Genomic DNA, 27220 nt, shown 5'->3' with positions numbered 1-27220 from the left:
ACTTAATCAGACCAGAGAAGGGAATTGGTTTTGAAACAGGTGTCAAGATTACATTGGTTGTTTAAAGATATTTGGGTGCAGTCTATATTAGAAAAGTAAAAGGACTAGTTGTTAAAACTGGAAAAGAAAAAGACAAGATATTGTAGTAACAAATATAATAAATTTATAACTTAAAACATTGTAGCATTAAGAATTTTTAAAAAAATCCAATTTAACATCATATTAACTCTCAGTATATCCGAAGCTCCATGCGATCATGCCTTTTGCAGTACTCTATCTGGGCCAATCTACAAGGTGCGCAATTGACTCTGAAAACTTTCCACAAATCCGGCATTCTGCGGTAACATCCTCTCCCAGAACCACTTTTCTTGAACAGTCGCGTTCCTAATGCCTGCTCTTGTGCTGCACAAATAAAAGCTTCAATACTCTTAGTCAGATACCCAGCTCTAAACGATTGCCATCTCTTTCATCAGCCACATCTGCTACATCCTGGAAGAGCATTCCGTGCATTTTCTTCCCAGCCAATTCCTTTGCCCTTTCTCTATCCATACATTTCACATAGTCAGCTCGCATACATCCACTTCATTAAAGCATCCACTGCTCACTTCTAACCACATGCTCCTTCAACGACATCTCCTCAGTTCTAACACAAGCCTTTACACTTAGCAATCCTCTCTCACCGTCTTTCCTCTTTTGATACAGCCTTGCTACGCTACTTCGAACGTGGAATATATCAAACATTGCTAAAACTTTTCTTGTTTTGATATCCATGGCATGAAACTCCTTGTAAGACCATTCTAAAATCCCCGCACTCTTCCTCAAAACACTGACTGTTCATCGCTTTCACCAGGTTTCCTCCATACAGTTTCGACTTCGCAATTAGTTTCACCCTTCTAAGATACTCCTTTCTGACTTTCTCTTTCATCTCTCTGTTCATGATGCCTACACCTTCCAGCTCTCCTAAATACTTATACTCTGCTTCTTCTATTTCTTTCATAACTTCTTCATTCGGCAACATTATTTCATTCGAATGCACGTTTACTCCCCTTCCTTATCACTAAAACCGCACACTTACTAATCCCAAATTTCATCCCGATGTCTTCTAAGTATGTCCCGATCAGCTCTACTAGTTTATTAATTTCCTTCTCATTTCTACAAAATCTTCAAATCATCCAGAAAAAGAGTAGATGATCGAGGTGTCTGCCACCAGACCCAAAGCCTAACCCTACCCCAGCTTTTTTGTTGCAATATTTTTGTCTTTAATGGAGTATGATCTCACACAGTCGGGAGATTCTATTTATAAACGATGCTGCTAGGAACTGACGAATCAAATTAATTCAAGTTCTGCTACCAACCAATCAGAAACCAGAATTGCTCCATAAATATTAAACCTTTCTGTAGCAACTTCGCATATGTTTTCTTCGTGTAAACACGGGAAGAATATTTTGCTCTGTGGATTCCAACTCGAGAACAGTCTACTGAGAACCAGTCACCTCCAGGACTTGTGTAGAACAACTAACCATCGGAAACTGTTCTGAAACTAAACATGGCTTACACTTCTAGATTGTTTCTCTTCAAGAAGATGCTCAGTGGCATCATCGGCATTACAAAAAAAAAGTGGAGATAATGAATCTTCTTGGAATATTCCATGTCGAATGGCAACCTCAACAAGCACCTCTCTGTTCACTGTTAGAACCGTTTTCCATTGAGACATGCTTGTCTCCAAAAGCCCTATAACATTCTCAGCAAACTTCAGATGAATGTACAAAATTTATAACGATTTTTTCAATTATGACCCATTTTTGACCCCGTATGCTTTCCTGTAATCGATTTATATTACATTCAAATTCATATTCTTCCTCTTTGCATTTTTTTTTACACAGTGATCACCACTTATCAAGGCCCGGAAGCCACTCAGGGATAAGGGTTATTGCATCCTGTATGACTGCCTTATCAATCATTAGTTGATCCTTGGTACCCCATATATTATTATTATTATTATTATTATTATTATTATTATTATTATTATTATTATTATTATTATTATTATTTATAATAATAATAATAATGATAATACCAAGAACATTGAAGCTGCATACCTGTAAGTTCTCTAACCCCTCTCCCATCCCGCCATTACCACATCACTGTCTCCCTCCCCCCAAAAAGGAGTGAGACCGAATAGCCAAGTAGTCAAGGAGGAAGGAAAGACCGAGGAGTGAGCACTGACCAGACCTCCACTGTATAAATGCGAAGAGAACTGGGACCTTGTAGAGGATTATTGCCACTCAAATTCCAGTAAAGACCAATAGCCACTGCCAACGAGAAATCAATGGCAAGCAGCTGTTGCGATAATGCAAATTTATTTGCAAATGTTATCGAAAGAGGTGGAGACTACTGGAAAAATCTGGGTAGACTTGTTGTCACTCAGCTTCCAACTTTCATTATCATACAAGGCTGTATTCAATGCGATCTTTGATGAGCTGTGTGAAAGCTCCTTGTGAACCAATCATAATAATAATGATGTTGATGTTGATGGTGTAGTTTCCAGATGAGACGGCTTTGTTCGTTTTTACTAACCTTGCATCATATTATAAATTTGGAGACATGGCATTGCCCCCCCCCCCATTCATATGATACTCACATATATCAAATTATCTGATAAGTGATATCAGTAATTTGATATTGTTTGATTGAATAATAACATAGTTTGTCTGAAATGCTAAAGGGACTTGTTCAAACACGCTTCGCATAGAAATGGATACGGCATCTCAGTCTGATTGAACGTGATTATATTTGCCGCTTATCGGATGAAAGTCCACGTCAATAATTCTGCCCATTATTGCGCGTACGTCATTAGTATTAATCATGAAAATAGCTATCTGTCCTCATCCGGCATTGCCCAGACGTCTTTCACGGCCATTTTTATTACGTATTTTTTTAATCCATAGCTATTTTATTTTATGTTGTTTTATATTTATTATTATTATTATTTATTTTATTTTATGTTGTTTTATATTTATTATTATTATTATTATTATTATTATTATTATTATTATTATTATTATTATTATTATTGGCTCACATGGAGCTTTCACACAAGTCAACAAACGATCTGATTGGAAACCTGTGGTGTTCTCTGGAGGCTGAGTGACAACAACTCTCCCCAGACGTCCAGTTCTCTCCACCTCCTTCGATAGCATTTGCAAATGAATTTGCATCATCGCAACAGCCTCTTACCATTGATTTCTCGCCGGCAGTGGCCATTGGTTTATACTGGAATTTGAGTGGCACTAATCCTCCCCAAAGTCCCAGTTCTCTTTGCGCTTGTCCAACCGAGGTCTGGCTGGCGCTCTCTACTCGGTCTTTCAGCCCTTCTTGGCCCTTCTCAGCTCTTTGGTGTCACTTTTTTATTGGGAGGAGCAGTGGTGAAACTATGGGGGCGATGCATGATGGGGGTGTAGAACTTGTAGATATGCAGCTTCGGTCTTCTTCATTCCCTGTAACGCTTATTCGTTATATTGTCTTCTTGTATTATTCTCTGCATTCAAGGGTTTTCCTTAATATTTCAGTCATTTTTATTATCGTAAGTCGTTGTACTTTTGCAGTTATTCCTCTGATTCCAATTTCTGGCATTCTTTTTTCGAAGTTTTTCGGAATTGTTCCTAGTGCTCCTACTATTATCGGTATTATTTTGATTTTCTTCATCATCCAAATCCCTTTTAACTCTCTGGCTAGCTCTGTGTATTTGCTTTGTTTCTCTTTTTCATTCATACTCACCCTGTGGTCAGCTGGGACAGCAAAGTCTACGATTTGACAGGATTTTTCTTTCTTGTTAATTATGATATCTGGTCTTCTTGCTTGGATGGGTTCGTCCGTCTGTATGTCCATGTCCCATAGGATTTTGTGGTTCTCGTTTTCAAGTGATGTTGCGGGTTTATGCTTGTACCACTTGTCTGTACACTCAAAATGCAGTCATTTGCACAATTCCCAGTTCACCGCCCTTCCCACTTGGTCATGCCTGTTTTTGTATTCCTTTTGGGCCAGTTTGCTGCATTCACTTACTATATGGTTTATCGTTTCGTCTCTTTGTCCACAGAGTCTGCATTTGCTGTTTTTTTTGTGTTTTATTGATTCTTGCTTTGATATGGTTGGTTCTTATCGAGTTATCTTGTGCTGCAGTTATTAGAGATTCAGTTTCTCGGTTTATATGTCCTTTTCGCATCCATGTCCAGGTGTTTTCGTAATTCTCATCTTTTGTCATTCTTATGAATCTTCCGTGGATTTGTTCCTCTTCCCACTTCTCTTTTCTCGTTTTATCATTTGTCTCTCTGTTTTCTGCTTTGTTGTTTTTTTTTTCTGTGTCTCTCGCTGCCATAATTATCCTTTCAGTGTTTTGCATTATGTATTTTTCTAGTTCTTTTTTCGTGTCCTTCACACAGTCTTCTATACAGATCAGTCCTCTCCCGCCGTCTTTCCTTTTCACGTAGAGCCTTTCAATATCGTCCTTTGGGTGTAGTGAATTATGCATGGTCATGAGTTTCCTGGTCGAGTTGTCTCATTTCTTCTTTCATCCACCCTATAAACGGTCCAGAGTATCTTACTAGTGATACTGCCCATGTATTTATACCTTTTATTAGGTTTCTGCTATATAATTTCGTTTCCAGGAGTTTTCTTGTTCTCCTGAGGTATTCCTTTCCAATTTTCTCTTTCATTTCTGTTGCTCTGATGGTGTCCGCTTCCAGAATTCCCAAGTATTTATAGTCGTCTTGTTCGCCTAGTGCCATCATTTCTGTTTGGTTTGGTAGTTCCATGCCTTCTGTCGTTTCCAGTTTTCCCTTTCTTGTGCGCACTTTTCCATTCCAAATTCCATTTGGATATTTTGGCTGAAGATTCTGGTAGTGTTGATTAGTGTCTCTAGCTCCTTTTCGGTCCTTGCAAAAAGTTTCAGATCGTTCATGTACATCAGGTGGTTCATTTTTTCCTCTGTATTGGAGAACTTGTATCCGGTTTGGCACTTTCTCAGAATACTGTTCAAGAGCATCATGGCTATGATGAACAGTAGTGGTGATAGAGAGTCTCCTTGAAAGATTCCTCTTTGTATGTTAATTTCTGTTATGTGTTGTCCATCAGCTGTCAATTTCAGTCTTCATGTTTTCATTGCATTTTCTATTACATTGGTGATCTTGCTTGGTATTTTATACATTTTTAGGCATTCTATTATCCATGCTTGGGGGATCCTGTCGTACGCTTTTTTATAGTCGATCCATGCCATGGCTAAATATTTTCTCCTCCTTTTTACCTCCTTTAGGATCTTTTGATCTATATATAGCAGGTCATGTGTTACTCTTTTTCCTTTTTGGCATCCTTTCTGCTCCTCGGGGATGAGTCCAGGGTTATTCAGGGAGTGGTAGATTTGTTTTCTCTGTTGAGCTGTCAGTTGTAAGTTGGTAAGCACGTGATTGGCCTATAGTTGCTAGGGACGGTTCCTTTCTCTGTGTCCTTCTGTAGCAGTGTAGTTCTACCTTTTGTCATCCAGTCTGGTACGCTTGCTTCCTGTATACATCTTCTCATGTTTTGGGCTAGTCTTTCATGTAAGGTTGTGAATTTTTTGAACCAGTATGCATGTATCCCGTCGTGCCCTGGTGCTCTCCAGTTTGCCATTTTTCCTATGGTTTTCTTTAGGGTTTCCTTGCTGATGTCATTCTTCTATTTGTTGTAACTCTTCTTTCATGTCTTTCAGCCATTCGGCATGTCTATTGTGGTCTCGTCACTCTTCCCATATTTTACTCCAGTAGAGTTTTGTTTCTGTCGGATTTGGTTGTTCTGTTTTTGTTTTTCCTCCGTTCACATTTTGATAGAATTGGCTTTCATTAGTTTGAAATGTTCTGTTTTGTTTGCATTGTTCAGATTTATATCTATATCGTCTCAATCTCGCTTTTTTTTGCTTTTATTTTTTGGTCCAGTTCTTCATGTTTCTTGTTAAGCCCCTCCCTGCCAGTTACATTTATTATTATTATTATTATTATTATTATTATTATTATTATTATTATTATTATTATTATTATTATTATTATTATTATTTATTTTTATTATTATCATTAATTATTATTATTATTATGATCATTTATTATTAATATTATTATTTATATTATTATTCTTAACATTTTTATTATTATTTAAATTATCATTATTATCATTATTATTATTAATGTCATTATTAATATCAATATTATTATTATTATTGTTATTTATTATTATTATTATCATTATTATTATCATTATTATTAATATAATTATTATTATCCTTATTATTATCCTTATTATTATTATTATTATTATTATTATTATTAATATTATTATTATTATTATTATTATTATTATAAATATTATTATTATTATTATTATTATTAATATTATTATTATTATTATTAATATTATTATTATTATTATTATTATTATTATTTATTTTTATTATTATCATTAATTATTATTATTATGATCATTTATTATTAATATTATTATTGATATTATTATTCTTAACATTTTTATTATTATTTAAATTATCATTATTATTATTATTAATGTCATTATTAATATCAATATTATTATTATTATTGTTATTTATTATTATTATTATTATCATTATTATTATCATTATTATTAATATAATTATTATTATCCTTATTATTATCCTTATTATTATTATTAATATTATTATTATTATTATTATTATTATTAACTATTATTATTATTATTATTATTATTTATTTTTATTATTATCATTAATTATTATTATTATTATGATCATTTATTATTAATATTATTATTGATATTATTATTCTTAACATTTTTATTATTATTTAAATTATCATTATTATTATTATTATTAATGTCATTATTAATATCAATATTATTATTATTATTGTTATTTATTATTATTATTATTATCATTATAATTATCATTATTATAAATATAATTATTATTATCCTTATTATTATCCTTATTATTATTAATATTATTATTATTATTATTATTATTATTATTAATATTATTAATATTATTATTATTATTATTATTATTATTGTTATTAATATTAATATTAATATTATTATTATTATTATCATTAATTATTATTATTATTATTATTTATTTATTTATTTACCACGAGTTTTCCGATAGGCTATCATCAAAGAATTATTTTTGAAAACAACCTGTGGTGTTTCCTGGAGTCTGAAAGTAAGTGACTCCAGATTTCCAGTACTCACCAACTCTTTGCAAATTAGTTTGCATTATCACAATAGCCACTTATCATTGATTTCTTGTTGGTAGCGACCATTGGTTTTCACTGGAATTTGATTAGCAATAAGCCTCCCCAAAGTCCAAGTCCTCTTCGCACTTATCCAGTGAAAGGATTATTATCATTTACTCATTAGGAGTAGTCACACAAACAATCATCAACAACTAGCAATGTTCTCTGAAGTCTGAGTGACAGCAAGTCTCCCCATATTTCCAGTACTGTCCACCTCTTTTGATAATTTTTTGCAAATTAGTTTGCGTTAGCACAACAGCTGCTAATCATTGATTTCTAGTTGGCCGTGACCATTGGTCTTCACTGAGATTTAGGTGACAACAAACCTCCCCAAGGTCCCAGTCCCATTTGCACTAAACTAGCGGAGGTTTGGCTAGTGCTTTCTCTGCTCGCTCTTTCCATCCTCCTTCACCATCCACATTATTATTATTATTATTATTATTATTATTATTATTATTATTATTATTATTATTATTATTATTATTATTATTATTATTATTATAAATATTTTAAAAATTATTATTATTTTTAAATTCGTGTGCGTGAGGAGAGCACATTTTTATTCCGAAAATGCGCCACACCCCTAAATAAAAATGTCCGGAAGCACGTGTTCAGGGATTGTTTTTTTATAACATGACCCACTGACATTTAAATAAAAAAAAAAGATACTCACAAAAAAAGTAGAAAACAACAACAATAAAAAAAAGTACGACTTCCGGTCATTTTTCCGGGTCCTATCATCCCGGAAACACAATGTGATTTCGGGAGTTGCTGCCTTCTTGAGATAAATTGTCAATGAACCTTTTGTTTAAACTACGTCAATGTCAATAAGTTTTTTTTCTGTTTGGCTGACGATTTTCTTTTTTTTTTTAACATTTGTTTTTATTTTATAATTACGTTTAAAGGTTGGCCAAGACGGAGGTGAGCAGTTTCGCTTCAAGGAATTGGGGGGAAGAAAAACTCTGAAACGGACAAACCAAATAAACGTAAGTAAAAACTTTGTGTATTATTTGGAGTATAAGGCTTAATCCTCTCATCTTTGAACGTTATTCTCACAACGTTTCGGCCGATGTGCCTTCAACTTTCTTCAGTATAGCATGAGTTTCCGGCGTTGCCTGGGTGTTTAAAGGTGTGTGTTTAGCAAAAAAAAAAAAAAAGTAAGAAGCCAGGCTCGAACCCATACCGCGAAGGAGGAAAAGAACGTGGAAAAAACGTGACGTCTTTGCTGTTACGACCATCGCCAAACCAGAAGTGACGTAGGTTTAAATTAAGGCCAGACAATCGAAAAGAGGGCATGACTTTCGAAAATATCGGTGAAAAAAGCGACCCCTCCTTGTAGAAAAGTGCCCAGTTGAAGGTGAAGAAATTAATGTTTTTAGCCAATTTTTCGGTATTTGTCGTCTGAAGGGCAGAGCTTCAAAACGATACTGATCTTATAAAAATCCGTCGCATCTGTCGAAAGTTTTTAGCAGACATGCAAACATACATACATACATACATACATTTATATATTAGTAGCTCAAATTTTCGACCCAAACCGATTAAAGAGCTTGCCCTATCTCTGAATACCCTTTAAGTAAAATTTCAAATGTTTAGACCAGAAATTGTCTGAGTAATTTGGTAGAGACCGCCGAGGTCAATTTTTTTTTAAACTTTGACCCCTATTATGACCCCTTAACATTTATTGTTTTGTGCTCAAATCAAGTTATTAAGTTAGATCCATGTCCAAGGAACCTATATCTAAATTTCAATTGTTTATACCTAAAATTTGCGGGGGGGGGGGTAGGTAGAGTTCTCAAAGGTCAAATCGTTGAACTTTGACCCCTTAATAGCCAAATTTCTGGCCGAAAACGGATTACAAATATTTTCCCAAATCTCAGTACTCTGTTCATCAAATTTCGAGTCTGTAGACTGAAAATTGACAGCGTCATTGTGTCGTACACAGATACACACAGACACACAGACACACACACAGAGACACACACACACACACATACACACTGTTGAGATAATTTAATCCCAATTTTTTTACATATCCAACATTTTTTCACTTGTTTTTCTTTGCAATTTATGACTATAATAAATTGTGGTTTAACTTTATGCCATGACTAGTAACTTCTAGCATTGCTACAAATATAATTTGCTGATTTGTTTCTGTCCTCTGATAGCGAGAATAGCATTCTTTGAAACCCTGAGAAAAGGTACTTTTTTGGAGTATTCAGTCAAACAATAAATTTTGATTGTAAAGTTCAACTTACAGTTTTAATTTTCTTTTTCTTATATATATATATATATATATATATATATATATATATATATATATATATATATATCTACGTATTGAACGCTGTTGAAATAAATACTTAAAGTTTACGCATAGATTTATACTTTCGTATATTAATTTATGTGATTAAATGAAGTAGTTATATATATATATATATATATATATATATATATATATATATATATATATATATATATATATATATATATATTAAATTGTGATTCAATAAATTTAAAAAAAACTCTCATTGAAATGAAATGAAGTGGTTGAGTTTCATATCAAAGAATTTTTATTATTCATCAAAGTAGTATATATATATATATACAGATATATATATATATATACATATATATATATACAGATATATATATATATACAGATATATATATACAGATATATATATACAGATATATATATACACAGATATATATATATACAGATATATATATACAGATATATATATATATATATATATATACAGATATATATATATACACAGATATATATATACATATACACAAATATATATATATACAGATATATATATACAGATATATATATATACACAGATATATATATACATACACAGATATAGATATATATATATACAGATATATATATATATATATATACACAGATATATATATATATATATATACACAGATATATACACAGATATATATGTATAAGGAATGAAAAAATGTACCAGCGGTGGTTGACGTTATGTTTAAAGAAAAAATAGAAAAAACCGAATGAAATTATTAAAAAATCAACGTTTCGTCCTTGTCTCAGAGGACATCTTCAGGATAATTGAAATAAAAATGTGATAAAAGAAAAAGTCATAGATCGTGCGAAAAAAGACAGTTTTTTAAAATCCAACCCATGTCGGGAAAGGACGAATATGTGTGCGTATGGGAAGGTTGTTTGATGTCTATATATACAATTTTAAAATGCATTTAAAATAAATATGTACATTTTTTTTTTTTTTTTTTTTCTTCTGCGAAACTACTCATTTTCCTGAAACATTCAAAGAAAAACGGCTAGCCAGGATCCACCCTGATACCTTGCTCTTTGATTATTATTTTCCCTATGCTAGGGGTTAAATGGTAGAAGCCTTTTCTTTGCGTAATAGTATTAGTATTCAAAATTAGTGCTGATTCTAAAAGTCTTCTTTTAGCTCTATCTATCACGTATTTAATAATTTTCGCTTGATCTAAATTAAATGAGTGATCGTGTTCTGCACTATGGCAAAAGAGTGCATTTAGGGCGTTACCATTCCTCATATCTCTTCTGTGCTCGTTAAGTCTTAATTTCAATTTTCGTTGTGTTTCACCTATGTACGCTTGTTGACAGTTGTTACATGGGATGGAATATATACCGGCATCGGATGTGAGGGTTTTGGGAGAGTGCTTGGTAGTTTTTAATGTCTGTTTTATGGTTGAGGAAGTTGTTTGTATCAGGTGAAAACCAAGTCTATTAAGAGTGTCGTAGATTTTTGTATTTTTCGTGTGGGTGGGAATGAAAAGATGTCTGTTTAATAGTGAGGTATCTGTTTTATTTTTCTGTGTGTTTATGTTATAGTGTATTTTCGTAGCTTTTTTCTTTGCGTAAGAAATGAAATAGGATGGATACTGTAGTTTTCTTAAAACATTCGTAATATATTGAAATTCATCATTAAGATATTGGGGACTGCATATTCTAAAGGCACGTAAGAAAAACCCTATAATCATGCCCGTCTTTATTTTATCATTGTGGTGTGAGTAGTAATGAATATAGTCGTTTTTGTGTGTGGTCTTTCTATGTACTTTGAAACTCAGATCAGTTTCTGATCTGACGAGGAGTATGTCTAGAAAAGCTAGGGAGTGGTCTTGTTCGGATTCATGTGTAAAATTTATAGATGGTTCCACTGAATTTAATTTATTTCTAATTTGTTCTATTTGTGTGTTTTTAGGGAGAAAAATAAGAATGTCATCTATATATCTAAAATATGTGGAGTTTTTAGGAAGTCTGTGTTTAAAAGAGTTGGTTTCTAAGAATTCTAAGAATAAGCAGGCTAGTACACCACTAAGGGGGTTACCCATAGGGAGTCCAAATTTCTGTCTATAGTAAGAATTATTAAATTGAAAGTAAGTTCAATCAATAGTTATAATAGATAAAGACCTATATCTAAAGAAAATGCACACACTATTGGCAGACGGAGATATATACACTCCGATAGATTTAAAATCAATAGAAAAAGATTTCGATACTTTTAATAAATCCGTAAAGAAACTTATCGGAAATGATAAAAAATGGATAAATAACATAGAATACCACCCCACTATTCCTATATTATACGGCCTCCCAAAAATACATAAAGAGAACGTCCCTATGAGACCTATAATATCAAACATTGGAAGCGTCACCCATAAATTAGCACAAGCTATTGCCCAAATTTTAACTCCACTAATGGGCACCATCAGCACTTCACATATCAAAAACTCTGGTGACTTCCTAAATAGAATAAAAAATATGGACATGCAAAATAAAACCATGCATAGTTTAGACATAATTTCCCTGTACACCAATATTCCAATCAAAAAATGCCTTAATCTACTCCACAAGCACTTAATCAAAATTAAAGCCGACCTACCTTTTTCCTCAGATACACTAATACAAATTATAAAACTCATCACTGATAGAACCTACTTTCAATTTAATAATTCTTACTATAGACAGAAATTTGGACTCCCTATGGGTAACCCCCTTAGTGGTGTACTAGCCTGCTTATTCTTAGAATTCTTAGAAACCAACTCTTTTAAACACAGACTTCCTAAAAACTCCACATATTTTAAATATATAGATGACATTCTTATTTTTCTCCCTAAAAACACACAAATAGAACAAATTAGAAATAAATTAAATTCAGTGGAACCATCTATAAATTTTACACATGAATCCGAACAAGACCACTCCCTAGCTTTTCTAGACATACTCCTCATCAGATCAGAAACCGATCTGAGTTTCAAAGTACATAGAAAGACCACACACAAAAACGACTATATTCATTATTACTCACACCACAATGATAAAATAAAGACGGGCATGATTATAGGGTTTTTCTTACGTGCCTTTAGAATATGCAGTCCCCAATATCTTAATGATGAATTTCAATATATTACGAATGTTTTAAGAAAACTACAGTATCCATCCTATTTCATTTCTTACGCAAAGAAAAAAGCTACGAAAATACACTATAACATAAACACACAGAAAAATAAAACAGATACCTCACTATTAAACAGACATCTTTTCATTCCCACCCACACGAAAAATACAAAAATCTACGACACTCTTAATAGACTTGGTTTTCACCTGATACAAACAACTTCCTCAACCATAAAACAGACATTAAAAACTACCAAGCACTCTCCCAAAACCCTCACATCCGATGCCGGTATATATTCCATCCCATGTAACAACTGTCAACAAGCGTACATAGGTGAAACACAACGAAAATTGAAATTAAGACTTAACGAGCACAGAAGAGATATGAGGAATGGTAACGCCCTAAATGCACTCTTTTGCCATAGTGCAGAACACGATCACTCATTTAATTTAGATCAAGCGAAAATTATTAAATACGTGATAGATAGAGCTAAAAGAAGACTTTTAGAATCAGCACTAATTTTGAATACTAATACTATTACGCAAAGAAAAGGCTTCTACCATTTAACCCCTAGCATAGGGAAAATAATAATCAAAGAGCAAGGTATCAGGGTGGATCCTGGCTAGCCGTTTTTCTTTGAATGTTTCAGGAAAATGAGTAGTTTCGCAGAAGAAAAAAAAAAAAAAAAAATGTACATATTTATTTTAAATGCATTTTAAAATTGTATATATAGACATCAAACAACCTTCCCATACGCACACATATTCGTCCTTTCCCGACATGGGTTGGATTTTAAAAAACTGTCTTTTTTCGCACGATCTATGACTTTTTCTTTTATCACATTTTTATTTCAATTATCCTGAAGATGTCCTCTGAGACAAGGACGAAACGTTGATTTTTTAATAATTTCATTCGGTTTTTTCTATTTTTTCTTTAAACACAGATATATATATATATATATATATATATATATATATATATATATATATATATATATATATATATATATATATATATATAAATGAGATAAGTCACAGATTAGAAATCAAGTGAATTTTCCTGTCAGATATTACATTACTTTCAGGACGATCCTAGCCAAAAAGGTAAAGCTCAATATATAAAAATAGAGCAATATATAAGTTTAATGACTAAAGTTAAATTCTGTAGATTAAAATATATACAAATATATTTAAGTGAAGAATTTATTGTTTGAAACAAGGAATATATGGAGAAAGATTATATTTATTTCCTTAATCCATGGATTTTCAATAATGGCTCATATCATCAGAGGACATGAAATGCAATTAGCAAAATGATCAGCTATGAATGAACAAGTATTTTGATTTTCAGCACGCAAATATCCTTTCTTAGAAGCGATGTAATTTTTGTTTCTACTTATGAAATTCAAGGGAGGTAATTTCTTTTTTGGGTGTCTAAGGGAGACAAGTTTAACATTGAGGGTTTATTTTTATTTTCATCTCTGATTTTCCCCTTCAGATCGCTACTCGTCCAACCTGGCAGTAATATCCCGGAAACGATTGAGCTCATTCTGATATTGGACTGCCCAGGTTGTATTTTGTATTTTTACTATGACTTGTAAGCACTATTTAAATTACTTTTAAACAACATTTTCAATATATGTGCTGCAAAGCAAAATATTTGTTTATTCATAGCTGAACATTTTGCTAATTGCATTTCATTTCCTCTGATGATATGAGCCATTATTGAAAATCCATGGATTAAGGAAATAAATATAATTTTTCTCCACAGCACACACACACACACACACACACACACACACACACACACACACACACACACATATATATATATATATATATATATATATATATATATATATATATATAGTTATGGTTAGTTTTTTTGGAAAAAAGAATTCCAGCAGAGTGCTCAATTAAAAGGAAAATCCAAATTTTAAGAGCGTACTTATATTTTGTGTACAGAAAGTTGTTAGTTGAGACAGGTCATTGGTACCGTCGGTTTCAAGCCCGATAATAAGGCCCGTTTAAGGTATCCTTATCAAGCTCTCTTCGAATATTGGCTGAAGAGAGCTTGATAAGGATACCTTAAACGGGCCTTATTATCGGGCTTGAAACCGACGGTACCAATGACCTGTCTCAACTAACAACTTTCTGTACACAAAATATATATATATATATATATATATATATATATATATATATATAGATAGATAGATAGATAGATAGAGAGAGAGAGAGAGTTGGGAAGCATGTATACAGAGAGAGAGAGAGAGAGAGAGAGAGAGAGAGAGAGAGAGAGAGAGAGAGAGAGGGGAGGGAAATAAAAACTGGTGTAGATATTGTTCGCCGTGAAATGTTTTTTTTTTCATCAGCATAAAAAGAAATGTGAAAAGCGAGCGAGATAGATACATAGAGAAAGAGTTATATTTAGAGAGAGTTGGGAAGCATGTATACAGAGAAAGAGAGAAAGAGAGAGAGGGAGAGAGGAAATAAAAACTGGTGTAGACATTGTTCACCTTGTAATGTTCTTTTTATGCTGAAGAAAAACAACACATTTCACGCCATCAACATTATCTACAACCGTTTTTATTCCCCTTCTCTCTCTTCCCCTCTCTCTCTCTCTCTCTCTCTCTCTCTCTCTCTCTCTCTCCCGATATATGTGTATGTGTGTGCGGGTGTCTATATGTGTGTATGTTATTTATGGGATGATTCCAATATTTTTTCCATTCTGATAAAATATCTATGCTAATGACACGATCATCTATGGCAACACATCAAAGGCCGTAAATGACAAAGTTCTCTCTGATTCTCTCTCCTCTGATCTTGAGCGCGTGGTACAGTGGGTGAAGAGGTGGCTGGTCACTTTTAATGCATCTAAAACCAAGCTCCCATCTTTACATCGTCAACGGTCTGATCCCCATCTGGCATCAATTGAAATGGATGGCTCTCAACTAGATCTTTGATAAGCTTCTGGGCTTGACCTTTACTCCTGACCTGAAATGGAACACATACATCAAGTCTATTGCCAAGGTCGCTGGAAAAATGGTGGGATCCTTCTATAGCTCCAGAAGATATCTCACTACTGATGCAATTCTCTACTTATATAAAAGTCAAGTACGTCCAAGGATTAAGTACTGTTGCCACATCTGGGCAGGAGCTGCTAAAAACACTCTATCCTGCCTTGAAAGAGTACAAAATAGGCTTCGTGGCTTAGTGGGGGGTGCCCTTTTCTCTTCCCTGCAACCTCTCTCCCACAGGAGAGACGTTGTGAGCCTGTCTTTGTTTTATCGTTACTTCCATGGCAGGTGCTCGTCTGAGCTCCAATCCCTGGTCTCCACTCGCCTATCTTACACAAAAAACACCCGTCTAGCTGAAATTTTCCCCACTCTTTATCTGTGTCAAAACCAAAACGTAGATTCCATGAACAAAGCTTCTTTCTTAGAAGTGCACGCCTGTGGAACTCTGTTCCGTCTGCCTGTTTCCCACCTGACTACAACTTGGATATCTTCAAGTCCATCATAAACAAATTCCTGATGAACCGCCCCCTTAAGTAGACACTGTATCAAATCTCAACATTAACGTACTGTACACACAATAACCGTTATCCCCGAATGCCTTCCGGGCCTTGATAAAGGGTGATCACTGTGTAAAAAAAAAATATCGGTTCTGATTCTTTATAAATCTCTAAATATATATTTATAAAATGGTTATTTTCTTCCCAATTACCGTAAAAACACATCTCAAGTGTGCATATATTTTTTCAAACGTAAAAACGCAGTTTGGAGGAGGTGATCCATGGATTTGAGTTTTACTTGAAGTTAAAAATAAATAAATATTTATTATTTTATTAATACCAGCAATAGAAGATTTTGTTTGCAACAAAACGAAATAAAAAAATATGATTATTGATTGTGATTCCTCCAAATGTCCGATTTTTCTATTCCCGATTCCGATTACTGGGCCCAACTAATCTGTATATATATATATATATATATATATATATATATATATATATATATATATATATATATATATCTTTAACTGGAAGTTTAAATCAAAAAATATTTATTATTCAATCATAACTATCAGCAGTGGAAAATTTTGTATGAGACAAATCATATCAAAAAATCTAACTAAAGGAATCGTTTTTGGCATCGGAAAATAGGCACCAAATTTTTCGATTCAGATACCAATTCCAATACCTCCAAAAATTCTGATTCCGGTTCCGATTAATTATCCCAACATTAATATATATATATATATATATATATATATATATATATATATATATATATATATATATATATATATATATATATATTTATATGTATATATATGTATATATATGTATATATATGCATATATATATTGATATTTATGTATATATATATTTATATGTATATATTTATATGTATATATATATGTATATATATGTATATATATATTGATATCTATATCTATATATATATATATATATATATATATATATATATATATATATATATATATATATATGAATAAAAAATCAATACGAAAAATATATGAATGTTTATATCTTTTCTGTATTTATTTCCTGTGTGTTGACGTGTAGGAATACAAAAAGTCTTTTGAAAAAAAAGTAAGAATGTTTCCTCTAAAAGCACATCATTTTTTACCTATCCTTCGATCTTCCTCAGTGTGAATGATAGAAAACATGAGTGAGCGGGCAGAGTTAGCAGCGGGGGGAAGGGGCACGGGTATAGCCATTGAGGTAAAGATCTATCTGAATATGACCCTTCCAGCATTTTCGACTTGGAATGGTCAGCAACTTGTGTGGCCTCTATTAAAAACCAAGTCCCTCCACGCCACCCCACGAACATACTCGTATACGTGAACATACATGTATATACACTCACGCATTACGACACATGCTTCTTCACAGGATACGCGCACTCACGTTTATGGACGTGTTCACATATATATATATATATATATATATATATATATATATATATATACAGTGATGATCATATTTATTGGCACGGTAAAATAAAAGTTAAATTTTGTCTAATAAATTCTAAAAAAGGGATTAAATTAAAGAAAATAACAAAGTATATTATGTATTTTTAACTGGCCTTTCCGATGCAGCAATCGGATTTTAGAAAAAAATAAATAACAAAGGAACAACAAACATAATTGCAAAAAACCCTTGTTCAAAATTATTGGCACGATTTATTTAATAATCAATTGTATAGCCTTTGGCCTTGATTACCTTCCTCAGTCGCTTTTCATAGTTTACAACCAAGTTGTTGCACTCTTCAGTAGTAATTTTAGCCCACTCTTCCTGACAATAATCCTCCAATTGAATAAGATTCTTAGGCTTCCTTTGCATTACCCTCAATTTTAATGTTCTCCATAAATTTTCAATTGGATTAAGGTCTGGGCTTTGTGATGGCCACTCCAAAACATTAATATGATTGTCCTCAAGCCATTTCTTAGTCAGTTTAGCCGAATGCTTTGGGTCATTATCTTGCATGAACCACCAATGACGACCAAGTGAGAGCTCTTTAGCAGAGTCTTTCAGGTTTTCATTCAATATTTTAACATAATCTTCCTTTTTTTATGCTACCTGTGACCTTAACAAGTCGCCCTGGTCCAGAGGCAGCAAAGGATCCCCAAAACATCAAACTGCCTCCACCGTGCTTCACTGTGGGTATGGTGTTCTTAGGCAGGAAAGCTTCGCCAGATTTTCTGTAAATATAAGACACTTTATTATGGCCAAATAACTCTATTTTCGTTTCGTCAGTCCATAGAACACGTTTCCAGAATGCAACATCTTTATCAATATGACTTTTGGCAAAGGCTAGCCTTGCTTTCAGGTGCATAGGCTTCAATAAGGGAGTCTTTCTCGGACGACATGCTTTTAAACCAGCTCTCTTCAAAACTCTACCAACTGTATGTCGAGATACATTCACTCCAGAGGTGCTCTGTTCATCAACAATCTCCCCAACAGAGATCCTTGGGTTTTGTTTTACTTGTCGAACAATTTTCCGTTCATCTCTTGGGGAAAGAATCCTTTTTCTCCCTCTACCCTCTAAACTCATAACGTGGCCTTGCGATTTGAACTTGTTTATTATGGCTCTAACAGTGGATTTGGGAAGGTTTAGCTTCTTTGAAATCTTATCATAGCCCTCCCCATTGGTATGGCATGCTACAACAAGCTTCCTGACGTCTTCGCTGTGTTCCTTAGTTTTAACCATGGCGATTGAAAATTATAATTTAGTCACTTATAATAGTTTAAATAAATCGCTATCTAAAAATTATCTGAAAAAAATTATTCACTGAATTAGCGTTAAACAAGCATGATATGGCTATAAAAAAGTTCAGAAAGCACGTAAACCGGAAATTGATTGATATTATACTGATACTAAAAGAAAAACAAAGCCGTGCCAATAATTTTGAACAAGGGTTTTTTGCAATTATGTTTGTTGTTCCTTTGTTATTTATTTTTTCTAAAATCCGATTGCTGCATCGGAAAGGCCAGTTAAAAATACATAATATACTTTGTTATTTTCTTTAATTTAATCCCTTTTTTAGAATTTATTAAACAAAATTTAACTTTTATTTTACCGTGCCAATAAATATGATCATCACTGTATATAACACTCGATATGAAGAATTTAAAATTTAACAGTTTAAAAGACCAAAATTTGATTTTAGTAATAATTTTATTCATTAAAATTAAATTGATTTTTTTTTTTACATTTTCAAATAGTAAAAATGTTCTTAATCAGGAAATGTAGACACTTTTTTTTTTTCTTATTTCGTGTTATAGTGGAGGAGGTAACACCTGGCACGTCCTCAAAGGTTGGAAATTAAGGCTGAATAAGATTTAAATGTCCGATAATTATAGGAAACCCACAAAAATCAATTTTGCACTTGTCTGAATTTTTCAACCGTTAAATCTTAAATTCTTCATATCAAATGTCTTTCAAACGGCGGATTTCCTATCATTGTTGGCCCATGCGTTCGATTATGCATTTGTTTATCGGACATTTAAATCTAATTAAGCCTCAGTTTCCAATCTCTGGGGACGTGCCAGGTGTTACCTCCTCCATTATGAAAAAAAGAAAAGAAAAAGCTGTCCGATAACAGTTTGAATGTTGGTAGGACCCATGGGTCAATAATTATGGCAAATCCACATAAAAATCAATTTTTCGCTCGTCTGGATTTTTCAACCATTAAATCTTACATTCTTCATACCGGATGCTTTTCAAACAACGAATTATGCATCATTATTGGCCCATGCGTTCGACTATCATTTATACTGTTATCGAACATTTAGATCTCATTCAGTTTCAATTTTCAACCTCTGAAAACATGCCAGGTGTTTCCTCCTCCATCATGAATTAAAAGAAGCAAAAAAACAGCGAAAATAAAATCACGAAAAACACTCTTCTACCTGAAACCACTATCAATAATTTTTCCCACTTTTTATCCGTGCCTAAATCAAAACGTAGATTCCATGAACAAAGCTTCTTTCTTAGAAGTGCACGCCTGTGGAACCCTCTGCTGCTTGCCTGTTTCATCCCCCCCCCCCGAATTCAACTTGGATGTCTTCAAGTCCAACACAAACAAATTCCTGATGAACCGCCCCCTTAAGTAATGACACCTTATCAAATCCCCAATACTAACTATTACTACGATACTATTCCATTGATGACTATACACACAATAACCCTTATCCCCGAGTGGCTCCTGCGCCTTGATAAGTGGTGACCCCCACGTAAAAAAAAGGAAAAAAAACTGTATTTCTTAAAGAAGAATATTTTACCTTTCGTAAGTTTTAAAGAATAAATAGAAATGTTTATTAAAATCAATTTTGCATTTTCTTTTTTTTTTTAATTCGTTAATATATATATATATATATATATATATATATATATGTATATAGTCATGCACATACAGACACACACAAACATACATACACACACACACACGATCGCCGCGCGTGTGTGTGTGTATGAATGCTCAAAAAAAAAATTTACAAAGAAAATTTGAAAGAGTCTTTATGCAAGCTGCAATTTTATGCCCAGTATTAAGCACTCTTGTATTAACATCGTTAAACTTCATTGGTTCCTTAACCTCTGGAAAACAATAACCTCAGATTATATATATATATATATATATATATATATATATATATATATATATATATAGAGAGAGAGAGAGAGAGAGAGAGAGAGAGAGAGAGACAGACAGACAGACAGACAGACAGACAGAAAGAGATAGATATGCATATATATATGCACATATATACATATATATATATACATATATATATACATATATATATGCATATATAATATATATATATATATATATATATATATATATATATATATATATATATATATATATATATATATATATATATATATATATCTTTTATATTTACAGATGGAATTAGACCTAAAGTCTAAAGAGTAGAGTTTATTTTAATGCATAATAAATGTATTAATACTTTGAAAGAACAGTGCCCATGGTACTGTAGATATATAAGCTCAATAGGTATATTCTAGAGCTATATTAATATTGAGTAAAAAGATTAATAATTGTAAATTATAAATCAGTTTCAAAAGAAAAAACAAACAAAATCAACTTGAGTTTACAATCGTTTCAGAAACGATGTTTATTTTAATCAAAATTGACAATAATTATTGGCAAAGGTTTTGTGTTGGAACATAATCTCCTCATCAGCAAAAAATAGTAGGAGGCACCAAAATAAAACTAGTATTTTTGTAGTAAGTATGGCGGATATTCCGCTTATCTCGGAATTGTTCCTAATCGCCCTTGACTTTTCCTTGCAACTGGACTAAAGTAGTGCTGAGTCAGGGCAGATGTGGTAAGAAATTGCACAACCCTTGCCTCATAATTACATGTGCAGCTCACCGTTCAGGGGTATCCTTTGTCTTTCGAAACCAAACAGAGCCATCGATAAAAATATAAACACATATATATGAATAAAAAAGAATACGAAAAGTATAAAAGCTTATAACTTTTCTTTATTCGTTTTCAATTGGTGACGTGCAGGAATACAAAATAATATTGTGAAAAAAAATTAAAAAACTTTAATATATATATATAGTAATTTATAAAATATATATGGCGATTAAGCTACACTGAATATTCTGCATTTCATCCACTATAGGATTCGTCAGGCTTATGCGCGAATTCTGTGGGTGTAGTAGATGAAACGCCGAATATTCAGTGTAGCTTAATCGCCATATATATTTTATAAATTACTAACTAGCTCTACCTACGTATTGAGCACTTTTAAAGTAAATACTTAAAGTTTACGCATGAATCTATACTTAGTAATTGTCTGTATTTTTGAGATGAGTTGTTTTCATTGATTGAGATTGTCGGACTGACTTCCTCATCTTGGTTGTTATTGTCACAACGTTTCGGCCGGTTTGCCCTCCGGCCTTCGTCAGGTGAACAGTTTGTTAGGAGTCTCGAACCCAACCCTTTATTATTATTACGGGGGTACCGTGTTCGGACACCAGCTAGGCTTTGGGACATAGTTGCTGATTCTCTGTTTTTCAATGTTACTTTTTCACTGCCTTCGTTCAGGATTGAACTCAGCACCTTTGGGTAACTGTAAACTTTTGATACAACGTCTAGGACCACTCGGCCATATGTCACAATTCTTAGTTGGTTTTTGTTAATGTTAAACCTATGTTGTTATTCAAGGTTATCTCTCTCTATCAGAGGTGTCCAAATTGCATTCAGCTCTATTCTTGGTTTGCTCAGTAGGTTGTTATGTCCGAACATGTGAGCTGTTTCTTTAAATTTTCTCACTTTCCAGTGGGTCTCTCTGTTTATTAGTGCTGAGTTCAATCCTGAACGAAGGCAGTGAAAAAGTAATATTGAAAAAGAGAGAATCAACAACTATGTCCCAAAGCCTAGCTGGTGTCCGAACACGGTACCCCCATAATAATAATAAAGGGTTGGGTTCGAGACTCCTAACAAACCGTTCACCTGACGAAGGCCGGAGGGCAAAACGGCCGAAACGTTGTGACAATAACAACCAAGATGAGGAAGTCAGTCCGACAATCTCAATCAATGAATCTATACTTTCGTATATTAATTTTATGTGAGTAAATGAAGTAGTTATATATATATATATATATATATATATATATATATATATATATATATAATTTAAAGGAGATTAGAATAATAGTCTAAAGAGCTAAGTGTATTTTAATGTAATAGTGAAATTACTAGTTTAATTAAAATACAGGAAATGCTCGTTGTAATTTAGATATATAATAAGCTCGATAGTTAAATGTCCTAGAGCTAATTCAATATTAAGTAATGTGATTTATAATTTAAAAATTAAAAAAAAATTTTTTAAATTTAAAAATCAAATTTTAATTTAATTAAAAATCAGTTTCATAAGAAGGAACAACAACAAAGTCAATTATCTGTACGATCGTTTCGGAAATCCGTGCTTTTTATTTGTGGTATACATGAAGTTATGTAGAACAATTATATATAGTTTTTTTTGGTAAGCACGGTCTCCTCATCAGCAAATTTAGGAGGATTTTTATTGAATTTAAAAGACACCAAAAATAAACCTAGCATTAAAAGTAAAGCAGATGAATCTGAAAAATTGAAATAAAAGGTTTGGATTTAAAATTTATAAGAAAATTAATATAGGTTAGAGATAGAAATGAGTAGAAAAAATATATTTTTTTTGAATTTACATAATAAATTTGATTTAAAAATATATAGAGATAGTTACCTTTTAGTTTTTCTTTTTTTGAAATCAGGAACTGTGTTTAAAGTAGTCATTTAGATGTTTGCTATAGCTTTTTATTTTATTGAATGATGAATTTTAAAAGGGCGACGCTCGTGCAGTAAATTGTTTCCGTTAGCGTATTTTGATTTAAAGACGCTACAGTTAATATATATAGAGAGAATATTTATTTTGCAAGTTTTTAAGGGGAGATAATTGTCATGTGTTATTGGCTTTATTTATTATTTGATTTACGGGTCTAAGGGAGGTAATTGGTCTAACTTAATTTATTAAAAAAAAAAAAAAAATTGTAATCTATTTTTACTAATGAGTAATTTTAAATGATTTAAGGTGGTTTATATTTATTAAATTTAAACCAACGTTTATGATTACATGTCAGAAGCTCGTGTCTTGAATTTACTAGTTTGGTTGTGCTTTTTATATCTTCATATTTTAAAATTTTTAGGGTTTCTTTTGTACATAGTGCACAAAATTTATCTCCTGGTTTATATGATTTGCAAGTCTCAATTATTTGCCATTTTAAGTTGAAAGAAATATTACTATTTTTTAGTTGCCAAATATAGTTGGATAGAGTAGTTTGGTTTGATAGAGAGTTATTTTTAAAAGAATGTTTGTGCGTTGAAATTCTATGTTTTATTGGGCCAGATGTGGAACCAATATATATTACCTCTTGATTATTATGATTATTTTCCGTTAGGTCTATTGTTGGATTATAATGTGGTGGGTTGATTAGTAATTGATCGGTAGATTGATTTAAGTTGGTCTTATTATTTAATCTGGTAGTTGAGTTATGGCTGTTGATAGGTTCTTGTAGATTTGGAGTTTTTGATACTGTGCAGCTATAGATGACATTTTTAATTTTACATGAGCCTTGTAGGGGACATTTATTTTTTCTTCTACAGTTACAGTCCGATGTATTTTGTATAGTTGTATTTTGTAGTTTATTAATTTTCTTATTATTAGAGCTAATTATTTTCTGATGAAGGTTAGGCATAGTAGAGTAAGAGACTTTAATTGTGTTCTTATTGAAAATTTTATTATATCTATGGGGGGCTTTAAAGTTCTTATCTAATATTTTAAAAAATTCTCTAGCTATGTTTGTTTCTAGGTTTTTGGAATACGGGGGGTTGAACCATAGGATCTCCTTGTGTCTATTCTTACGTTTACGGGTTTTAGTTTGCTGTTTATTTGTATTATTATCTAATATTTGTAGTTTGGTTTTATCTTTTTTTGTCTCTTGGTTATTTTTCTTAACTCGTATACGGGAAGACATTGCCATATTATATGTTATTACGCTCTTAATAGGTTTATTTTTAATGCAGTTTATGTTTCTATCATTTTCATTTATGAATTTAATTTGTGAATTATAACCAAAGTTTTTAAGGGCTTCATTATAGTATTTTTCATTTTTGGTAAATATTGATTTAGTAGAAGACAGTCTAGAAATTCTTAGAGCGATATTGGGAACTATTGATTTTAATATTGATTTAGGGTGGTTTGATTGATTGTGGACATATAGAAGTGATTGGTTAGGTTTATGGTATGGTTCAAAGGTAGAATTTTCAAGATTTAAGGTTATGTATAAGAAATTAACAATTTTTTTATTAGGGTCGATTTTCATACTAAGTCCATAATTTTTAAATAATTTATGTAGAGCTTTAATTGCTTTTTCATAATTTTTATTAGTAGAATTCGTTATGAAAAGTGCATCATCTCTATATAGCCCTCCTTCAAGTTTGAATTGTTTATGGAGTATACAATGTATTTCATTTAAAAGGAAAAGGCCAACTAGATCAGTGACCTGAGTCGAGTCCGTCGATCCCATTAAAATGTTGAAGTGGTTAGGGGTATTTTTCCTGGTCCAATATTTATTATCAAATGTTATTAAAGACTGTCTAGCTATAAGTATTAGTTTAATTTCGTCTTGAGTTATATTAGTTAATTTTTGTGCCATTAATAGAGATTTATTAAGTAGGATAGGTGATATAGATTGGTAATATGATTCAATGTCAAAAGAAAGAAATTTAATATTATTTTTATTTTGAATATTAGAAAACCAGTCGATTACTTGGTTGGAAGATTGCCATAGTGGGTATTTTATTATGGATTTAATTTTTGGGGATAATTCTATCTAATATGTTTTTACTAACCAGTCCTATATCTGATTTCGAGGGGCAAATGAGTCTAATAGTAGGGTTAATATTGAAGCTGTGTTTGTGGTCTTTTAAAGTAAATCTCGGGGTATCTGGTACCGTTATTTCTGTGTATTTATCTATTTTAAGTTTAGTTAAAATGTTTTTTGCATCATTATTTATTTTATTTAGTGCTGATTTATTAGTAGTTTTATAATTTTTATTAAGTTCTTTATATATTAGATTTTTATATTGTATATAGTCCATTGTGTAGAAATTTCCAGTTTTATCTGCCGGTACTATGAGTTTATTTTGGTGGCTTATAGAAATAGATTTTGAAAATTTATTTATTTTTTTAAGTGTTGGAGTGATATATTTTTTATTTTTCTTAAATTTAATATTTTTAATCAGGTTGATTAAGTCATTTTCAAAATTTTCAGTGTCTATGTTTCTCTTAGGGTTTTTGTATGTTTTAGTCTGTAGTATTTCGCTGCTTTTCTTTCTTCATTGTCTTGTCTGAGGATGGTTTCTTTTATTTCTCCAGGTTGGTGGTGTATTGGTTCTGTGGTTTCATTTTGGTAATTATCAAAATGGTAGGCTTTCCATCTCAATATATATGTATATAAATATATATATATAAACCCCCTTAGTAAGCCCAACAACTTGTTTCTGTTCCCAGCAGTTTTGTTGATGCATTGTTTTGCAAAATGTGCTCTTTATTTTCTCATGATAATGTTGTTGTTTTTTTTAGTTTGTCTCATTTTTTTCATTTTTTTATTCTCAGGCGAAAATTTCTGTTTTCTTTTTTATTGTTTCTTCTCTAAGAAAAATCTCTTGCAAAATGTCGTTGACATTTTTTAGCAATGACGAAATTCTGTGACAAGAGTTTCGTAATTCGATCCTGTGCACATGTCCTGCTGTTTTGTTGTTTCAAGAGACAAAGGCGTGGATTCAAAGTGAATTTCTTGCCAACTGCAGGTTTGCTTATTCTCATGCAGCGTAACAAATCCTTATGCAAAGAATCTGAAAAGAGTTCTTATAAACACATACAAGAATGGATATTTGGTAATTTCTTCAGAAGATCCACTGAAATTTGTTAAAATGAATTTGAGTAGATTACTTAGAAAAATAACATTAAGTAGACGAATTACCAGAAAAATAATATTAAGTAGATTAATTACAAGAAACATAATACTAAGAAAACTAATTACAAGAAAAATAACATTAAGCAGACGAATTACCGGGAAAATTAGATTAAGTAGACTAACTACAAGAAAAATAAAGTTAAGTTGACTAATTACCGGAAAAATGGAGATAAGTAGACGAATTACCAGAAAAATGACATTAAGTAGACGAATTACAAGAAAAATTAAATTAATTAACTACAAGAAAAATAAAATCAAGTAGACTAATTACAAGCAAAATGAATATAAGTATATTAATTACCAGAAAAATGACATTAAGTAGACGAATTACCAGAAAAATGACATTAAGTAGACTAATTACAGGAAAAATGACATTAAGTAGACGAATTACC

At 31.8% G+C, this 27220-nt stretch overlaps 1 protein-coding gene across 9 annotated transcripts in view; it reads left to right on the top strand.

Moving 5' to 3' along the window:
• LOC145261064 (hydroxysteroid 11-beta-dehydrogenase 1-like protein) overlaps positions 1–27220 on the top strand; it is a 321599-nt gene that overhangs the window by 165237 nt on the left and 129142 nt on the right. For 8 of the 9 annotated variants that reach the window (XR_013864399.1, XM_080119226.1, XM_080119227.1 and 5 more), the window contains one exon: positions 8216–8296. The gene's annotated coding sequence lies outside the window, so the exon portion shown is untranslated. Of the gene's footprint in view, positions 1–8215; positions 8297–14039; positions 14311–27220 lie in introns of those variants that run through there. The other variant, XM_080119233.1, reaches the window with a different exon arrangement.

This window comes from Euprymna scolopes, chromosome 37 (assembly GCF_053919585.1).
Source record: "Euprymna scolopes isolate OS-2025 chromosome 37, ASM5391958v1, whole genome shotgun sequence".
Taxonomy (NCBI): domain Eukaryota; kingdom Metazoa; phylum Mollusca; class Cephalopoda; order Sepiida; family Sepiolidae; genus Euprymna; species Euprymna scolopes.
This window is presented reverse-complemented; position numbering and strand designations above follow the sequence as displayed.